The sequence below is a fragment of the Corvus hawaiiensis genome, chromosome 4, assembly GCF_020740725.1.
Source record: "Corvus hawaiiensis isolate bCorHaw1 chromosome 4, bCorHaw1.pri.cur, whole genome shotgun sequence".
Lineage (NCBI taxonomy): Eukaryota > Metazoa > Chordata > Aves > Passeriformes > Corvidae > Corvus > Corvus hawaiiensis.
The window spans coordinates 41,594,437-41,602,199 of record NC_063216.1 but is presented as its reverse complement, the minus strand read 5'-3'; the positions used below and the strand labels follow the sequence as shown (position 1 = coordinate 41,602,199).

Genomic DNA, 7,763 nt, shown 5'->3' with positions numbered 1-7,763 from the left:
AGGCGAAAGTCTGTATGTGCCTGTGAGTGGCAGCTGTTAGCACAGCTCTCTCCACAGTTGGGCTCCAGTTGGATCCAGCCTCCAGGCTTGCCAGGGTGTCCTGCAGGCCAAGCTCACTTCTCGGGACAGGCAGGCTTGAGAAGCGCTTCCGTTTATGAATAAGGGGCACAGAAAAGATGATCTGTGTCAGAACTGTTTGTTGTATTTTTTGAGTCTTTTAGTTGCAATTTAAAAATTGTGATCTGTGGGCTGGGGAGGGCTGGACTGGTTAGGAAGTTTTCAACCCCTCATGCATTTTATACACTTTTTTCCCTTTAGTCTGCCCTCACTGCTCACATTACAAGCTCTCAGAAGCCGGGGCTGCCTCTTTTCGTGTCTGTGTACAGCGCTCATTTATACACTTTTTTCCCTTTTGTCTGCCCTCACTGCTCACATTACAAGCTCTCAGAGGCCGGGGCTGCCTCTTTTCGTGTCTGTGTACAGCGCTCATTGCAACTGAGCCCTGTTGAGGCCTTTGGATCCTGCTGTTACGCCTATAATAATTCATAACGCCCAGGGCTACTCAGCAAACGCGTCGCTCCCTCATCCCCCGTGTCCCCTTGGATGCCCGTATCTCAGAGCACCCGCGGGAAACTTTTGGTTACAAAGGCACACCCAGCCGGCCGTGGGCGGCGGGGGCAGCGGCGCCCGGAGAGCACGGCCCCTTTAAATTCCAGCTGTGCGGCGGGGGGCCGCACCGCTGGCGGCGCGGCGCGGGGCTGGGGCTGGGGCCGGGGCCGCTGCCGGTGCGCGGCGGCGGAGAGCAGCCGGCGGCGGGGAGTGCGCAGCCCTGCGCCCGGGGAGGCAGCGGCTCCGGCGCCGCGGTCCCTCGCGGAGGCGGAGAGGATGAGGATGGCTTCTGGCTTTTTTTTTTGCCTCCTCGCGACGATTTCCATAGTAACCTGATCGAGCGGTGCAATTTCGGAAACTGGGGTGGCTTTATTATTATTTCCTCCCCCCCCCATTTTTTTCCCCGCTTCATCCCACCGCTCCCCGAGGAGTGCCAGCCGACAGGTAAGGTGCCCCGACCCCGCCGGGGTGTTTCCGCGCCGCCGAACTTCCCAGGGCGACAGCGGCCAGGCGCGGGGTCCTGCCCGCGGGGCTCCGCTGTGCGCGGCCGTGGGCAGCAGCCCGGGGCCGGGGCCGCAGCCCGGCCGGCTGCCGCGGGGGGCCGCACGTCGGGGCGGGGTGCCGCGGTGCCGGGGAGCCCGGCGGGGGGTAACCTCCCGAGGAGACCGCCGAGCTCTTTTTACCCTCTTTGTTTGCTTGTTCCCGGAGAGGGTTTTATTCTTCCCTTTGTTTCTCCCTCCTTTTCTTCTCTTCCCCCTCCCCTTCATCGCTCCCCTGCCTGGTTTGTTTCCTTGATCATCTTTCCTCCCTCCTCCCTTTTGTGAGGGTGAGAAATCGCACGCACTTAACCTTAAAATCTGCGGCGAGCGAGGACACAGCCACCCGGCTGCCCGTTCCCAGCTCGGCCGGTACCTGCCGCATCTCCGCTCGTCCCCTGCCCCTGGCCGTGCCCCCCGCCCGGAGCGTCCCGCAGCCCTCTGCAGCCCTCCAGCTGGGGCGGGCAGGGGACAGCCCTCGCCGTCGCGTCGGAGAGGAGCGGGGCAGAGCAGCCCAAAGCATCCCCCAGCCGGGTGTCATGGTCTGGGTCCCCCGAGAGGGGAGAAAGCACATCGTGGAAACCTGTGAGCAGGTTAGTCTAGAAGCTTCTCCGTCCATGACCTGCTCTTTGCTCACCTGCCTGGGCCCGTCCGGAGAACTTGGGGATGGGGGATACATCTTGCCCCTGCCTCGGCATTGGGTTGGCAAGGGGGCTGATGGCCCCATGGGTCCTGAGCCAGCCAGCCCTGCTCCACAGCCTTCTCTTGCAGCCATGCATTGTCTCCCCTTCCTGGATGGGCAGCACGGGGAAGGCCCCAGCAGGTGTGGGTTAGGTGGTGAGGATCTACTCCAGTTGCGATCATACTCGGTTGGTAGTGCCATTGCTATGGCCAGGTGGTAGCTGTTCACCAAGCAGGTCTCTGGTAAAACTTATTGTTGCTTGCCATCTTCCCTAGCTCTCTGGGTTTCATCCTGAATTGGTGTTTCTGACTCTGACTATATTTTTTTTTTTTTTTTTTGGGGGGGGGGCGAGTGGGCAAGAAAAGGGGACTATTTGTCATTTTTTACATCACTTTACACTGAGCACAATGAATAAATTAGTCTGCTCAAGGCTTTTTGTTTCTGTCATAAGTGATCAATAATCATCTGGTGGTAAGATGATCTTATTACAGAAAAAGCCAAAGTGCACGCTGAGAACAGCTGAAATACAAGGTCAGTAACTCTTGGGTTATCAACAGTAAACCTGCTTTGCATATTTGAAGATGACGTATTTCTTTCAAAGTAAAGGCAACTTCAAGCCTTTGACGAGCTTTATTTTCAATGTAAAACAGTCAACATAGAAAACAAGCCTTGTTTCAGAGTAGGCTACTCATCCTTAAACATCCCCGGACCTCATTTAAATCTTTCTCTTTAGGGAAGGTGGACGGGGATTGCAGTCCTCTTAGGTGAGAAGAGTTTTTGTAGCTCCCAATACAAAGGTTGGTTTGTTCCTAGTGCCCAGCAACTGCTACAAGCTTTCCAGACACAAAAGAAAGGCGTAGTCTGTGGCCTGAAGATCGTGCATGCTAAAAAGGCAGTCAGCTGGAGGGTATCACAGATCAACAACCAGCTCCGCCGCCGCCGCCTGGTAACTGGCTTCATTCCGGGAAATGTAACAGTTCAGCGAGACAGTAATCTGTGCCGAGGGGCTGCTGGCTCAGAAAGGACGGCCCTAACCTTCGGGTCAAGCCTGGGGTATGAGGAGCCGGGGCTGCGAGAGAGAGAGCCTGGACAGGAGGAGGAAGCACTGGGGGCAGGTGAGGCAACCTTTCCAGAGAAGGCATTGGATTACAGCACCGAAGCACGGGAATGAAATATGAAAAGGGAGCAGGGCAGATAATCGGCAGGGGAAGAGGTTATGCGGGGACTCAGAGCCTAACATAAAAAGCTTGAAGTAATGAGTTTAATCTACGAAATCTAGTTCTTAAATTGTATGTGCTTGCCAATTAGCTAACCATTCTGCTAATCAGAATGGAATTCAGATTGTATCTTGGTAAATGTATTGACTCTGAAGTGCTGCAAGGATAAAAAAAAAAAATTCTTTCCTCTTTTCACTGTTGTGGGCTTTAAATATGAACAAAAATCAGATCTGAGAATTGAGGAACCTTTTAATACACTTACTTTTCTGAGTTCACATTCTATCTAGCCTAGACTACCACAGTTAAAATCAAAAACTCCTATGGTAATACGACTTCAGGAGGCCAAATTCAGAGCAGTTGTAAGGCTTTTTACTGTTGAATATTGCCATGCATTGTGAGGAGGGGTCACCATCAGTCACAGTATGGATTAGACTGCAGGAGATGTGAGGCTGTTACCTTGCAGGGAGAAAAGCACTTACAGTATATTGAGGGAACCAATAGACCTCTTGGGCTCCTCTAATAAACACTTAAACAGTGCATGTATATAAAAAAGAGTTGCAGCATAACCTTTATTCTCCTGTATTAAGGAATGTGTTCATGTGAGTATTAGTTTGTGTGTCATAACAGCTTTCAAAATGGCTGAATGATATTGATTCAACTAAAAATACTATGAGAGAATAGCTGAAATTAGTTTGAATTTCAGTTTAAGAGAATTGTAAAAATAATGCCAGTTTTACATCGCTGGACAGCTAGCTGCAGTAATTAATAGGAATTAACAGAATCCTTCATAAAGCTATTGTTTTGTCCAGATTTTACTGGTATGGATTTAGGAAAAGTAGACATGAGTCAATGCCAGAAATTGCCACCAAGATCAGCACCCTGGGCAAGAATATTTACAGATGTGTTTCAGTGTCTGGGAATGTTCGTTTTAGATGGCTGGCAGTACTGTGCTTTATACTGCAGAGGATCAAAAATTCATTATGTTTGATTGGTAACACAGGGATGTAATAATACAGAGTTTCTCATTTTCTTAGAGGAGTGTTATCTAATTTGTGCTAAATTTTGCAGTTATTCTCCACATTGAGATGGATTAGAGGTGTACAGCTGGGATATGTGTAGCTGGGTTTTTTAGCAGTGAATCTGACTTGCACTGATGCATATGCATTTTTTTGTACTAGCCTCCTGTGGTATTGCCTGCACGTGCTGATGAAATAATCTGCCTGAGAGCTGTTAGAATTTGTATGTAAGAAACTGGTTTGTTTATATGTAGATCAGTTATTACTGCAAAGATAAATGTATGCATGGAAAATTGTTACCACAGATGGATGCTGGCTTCTGAGAACTGGGTCTCTTTAAGATAAACTTCATGTGTCATGTCAGAGAAATAAGCAAGATGGGGGCAAAACCACTACTGTGTTTTTTATTACGTTTTCCTTATGCCAGTCAGTGTAATATACACTGCAAGGACCCGATGCTATGCTTGCCATGAAAAGACTTGGGATTTTGTCAGTGTTAAATCAGACCTTTACCCACATTCTCACTGTTTGCCTAACAATCATTATAAGAAATACTGTGGTAAAATTTCCTTGCAGAAACATTTTGTAAAATATGTAATATGTATTGGTAATTGCGGTATGTTTTGCTTGTACTCTAATGTTTCTTTTCTACTCTTGAAAATGACTGCGTACAAATAGCCCCTCTTAGTTGTTTTTTTCCACTTTCCTATCTATATTTAGAATTGTATCTATTTAATTGAGTGACAAATGTTCTGTTAACCCAAAAAGGTCAGATAGGATAATGGCAGTGTGAGCTGTCCTCTCTTCTCAACTGGACATTAGCAGACCAGTATTTGAGTCCCATCTTTCAGCATTTCCAAGGCTCACCAATCCTTGTTCCATGTGCTTTCAGTCCTCTGGATCTGGACTACCTTGAGGCATCACAGAAACCCTGTGCAGGACAGAACATTTAAAAAGTTGCTCCTTCTTCTGACAGAGCTTCTTGGTCCTCACTAGCTTCTTGGAGCACTGGTTCACATGGTTGTCTGCATGCAAATGAGGTGTCCTCTGGGGACATTGTTGGATGGTGCAAGCACTAATGCTCCCTTCTATGTAACTATATCAGGAAAGTGTATGCAAAAAAGGTTTTTTCCAGGGATTTGTGTGAAATGGAGCTAGTGGATCTTGATATCTGCTGAGCTTTGACTGTTAATTTTTGTGGATGGAGATGGTCAGGTCTCTCAGGAACGGGCTGATAAATGTCACTTACTGCAGGGACTGGTTCACAGTGTTTGTGTTTAAGTGGAGTCCAGGGAACTAAAGCTCCATAGAGCAAATGCATTCCACATCCAGACATGTACATCAGGAGACATATTTCAAATGAGACAGCAATGTCCTTCTAGACTAATTCCAAAAGACAGAAAGGAAATGTGAGCAAGAAAATAAGGTTGCGCCATTATGTCTACTGATGACTTTCAATCTCTGATGACTTTCTATCTCCAAACTTAATTTAAACAATGATAATTGTATTCTGTTACATCCCAATACAGTCATGACTGTTTGGTTTACTCGTACTGCAGCAGTGGGTGCTAAGCTCTAATTTGAAACTGAGGTGGTCCCAGTTGGTGCTTGGAGGGTAAGCCTCTGATGATACCTTTCAGATGGAAACACTGCAAATAATTGAGAAGTAACTGAAAGCTGGTGAAGTAATAGTGTTAGTAAAGAAAGTTAATATTTATACTGAGTCAGAAAAACATTTGCATAAGGTTAAAAAAAGCCTAAGCACTATTAAAAATTGTAAGAGAGAATGCTTGACTGAGAGCTGACAGAAATAGTAGCAGTCGTTGTTTCCCCAGATTTTAATCAATCTCCTGTCAGTGACAAATAGAAAACATGAATTTTTTTGGTTATTCAGAACCATGCTCATAGAGAAATAAAACCTAATCCTGGAGTCCTTTTAAGTGGGATATCCTGCAGTGTTCTAAATAATTTGATTTGGAGGGAACATATATCAAATATGTTTACATTTCATAAAAACAACGGATATTTTTCATGTTAGATTTATTACATATGTACCTTCTTCTTTGTGGAAAATGTGCTGCTTCTCTCTGTGTTATTGACACTTTCATTAGCAAGATGATAGATGCTGCTTGAAACAAAGTGTTTTGCTGAAGACTAGCAGAATCACTGTTTTAGGTTTGGGAAGAAATATCGTCCATAAGGAAGAGCTACAATCTGTAAATGAAGCATTAATTAAGTTTACAGTTACAAATACGAAATTATGGTACAATTACCTTTTTCAGGAGTCATTATTGTATTAAGGGTTCTGTTTTGTTTATATTTGTCTTTTTTCACGGTGATGTCAGTTACCTCTTACAGTGAAATGTTACTTTTTGTCAAATGTGTATGTAACATCTAACTTTTAATGGCCAATTTGTTCGCTTCCACCTTGTTTTTAAATAGATGTCCATGTCTGCCTTTGTTCTATAAAATGTCAAGTTAATGGGAAAACCAGTCCTAGGTGACATGGCAACTTGGAAGAGCATGTCAAAACCAAAATTGGTTTAATAGTTCATTATTAACAATTCTGTTTACTGCAGATGAATGGGTTTTATGGTAAAACTCCAGCTGGACTATAAAACTTTGATCTTTGGAGTATGTCCTAATGTGTTGTTATTAAGCTTTAAAAATCAATAACGCAGGGGAAGTACATTAAATTGGCAAAAGTTAAAATAACATTGACAAGCGGGCAGTTAAAAATTGTTGATGGAACAGCTGATGAATTTGCAGAAGAACCTAAGATGATAAGGGTTGTTATGATCTATTTAAAACCATTGCAAATTCATGCAGCATTGCTCTTCTGGAAGTAGCACATCCAAATATTCTTACAGAAAGTCTTCACTAACAACAAAGTTGATTAGTCATCCAAGCCACCAAAATAGTTAAAGCAAGAGTCACTATATCTTGGAAAAGACACTGGAGCACTGATGCAGTTATTTGAAGGCATTTCAGCGTGCATAAGGCACTGAGTTACATTATAAACTATTAGGCAATATGAGACTCCAGTAATATCACTGTTATTTAATTGTGAAGCTTTAGCTGCATGTCACAGATACAAACTCCTGTAGAGCTCATATATTTTGGGGCACGACTTCTTTAAGATATATCTAAGGAAAATGAACAATATCATTCTGAAGAATATAAGAAGGGTGTAACTTTGCATGTAGGAATCGCCTCAGTAAGACTGAGTAAAAGTGAAAGAAAGTGAAGTATGTCACATCTGCACTGATGCACAGGGCATTTTTAAAGGGCTTTTTTGGGGATGCAGGCTGCTTATTAAGAGAGAGGCAGACTCACCAGTTTTAAGGAAAAAAAACTAGGAGTGATTTAGTCTGGAGCAGTAACAAGTGAACTAGGCTGTTACTTTAGAGGGTCTGGGAGGAATTCGTTTATCTTCTGTGGCTAGAAAACACTGTTTATGGAACCTGTTGTCCTTTCTCTTGAGCATCAAAGCAGTCCAGTGGTTCTGTGTCACCATGGTGCAGAGGTAATCAAAGCAAACCTTCAGAGACTGTCACAACATTGTCATTTTGGCAGCGCATTGAAGATAATTTCAGCAAAGAGGCAAATAAGCTCTGCATTGATAAGTAGGTTTCAGTCTGGACAGCTGGGTAGAAATAAACAGTCCCAAGCGGTCAGATACCAGTTTAAAACCACCCTGCTG

General features: G+C 44.9%; 1 protein-coding gene across 2 annotated transcripts in view; it reads left to right on the top strand.

The window, feature by feature from the left end:
• The first annotated feature begins 809 nt into the window (after positions 1–809).
• Positions 810–7,763, top strand: part of NAV3 (neuron navigator 3) — a 531,757-nt gene continuing 524,803 nt past the window's right edge. The window contains exon 1 of one of the 2 annotated variants that reach the window (XM_048300218.1): positions 810–1,053. The gene's annotated coding sequence lies outside the window, so the exon portion shown is untranslated. Of the gene's footprint in view, positions 1,054–2,746; positions 2,943–7,763 lie in introns of those variants that run through there. The other variant, XM_048300219.1, reaches the window with a different exon arrangement.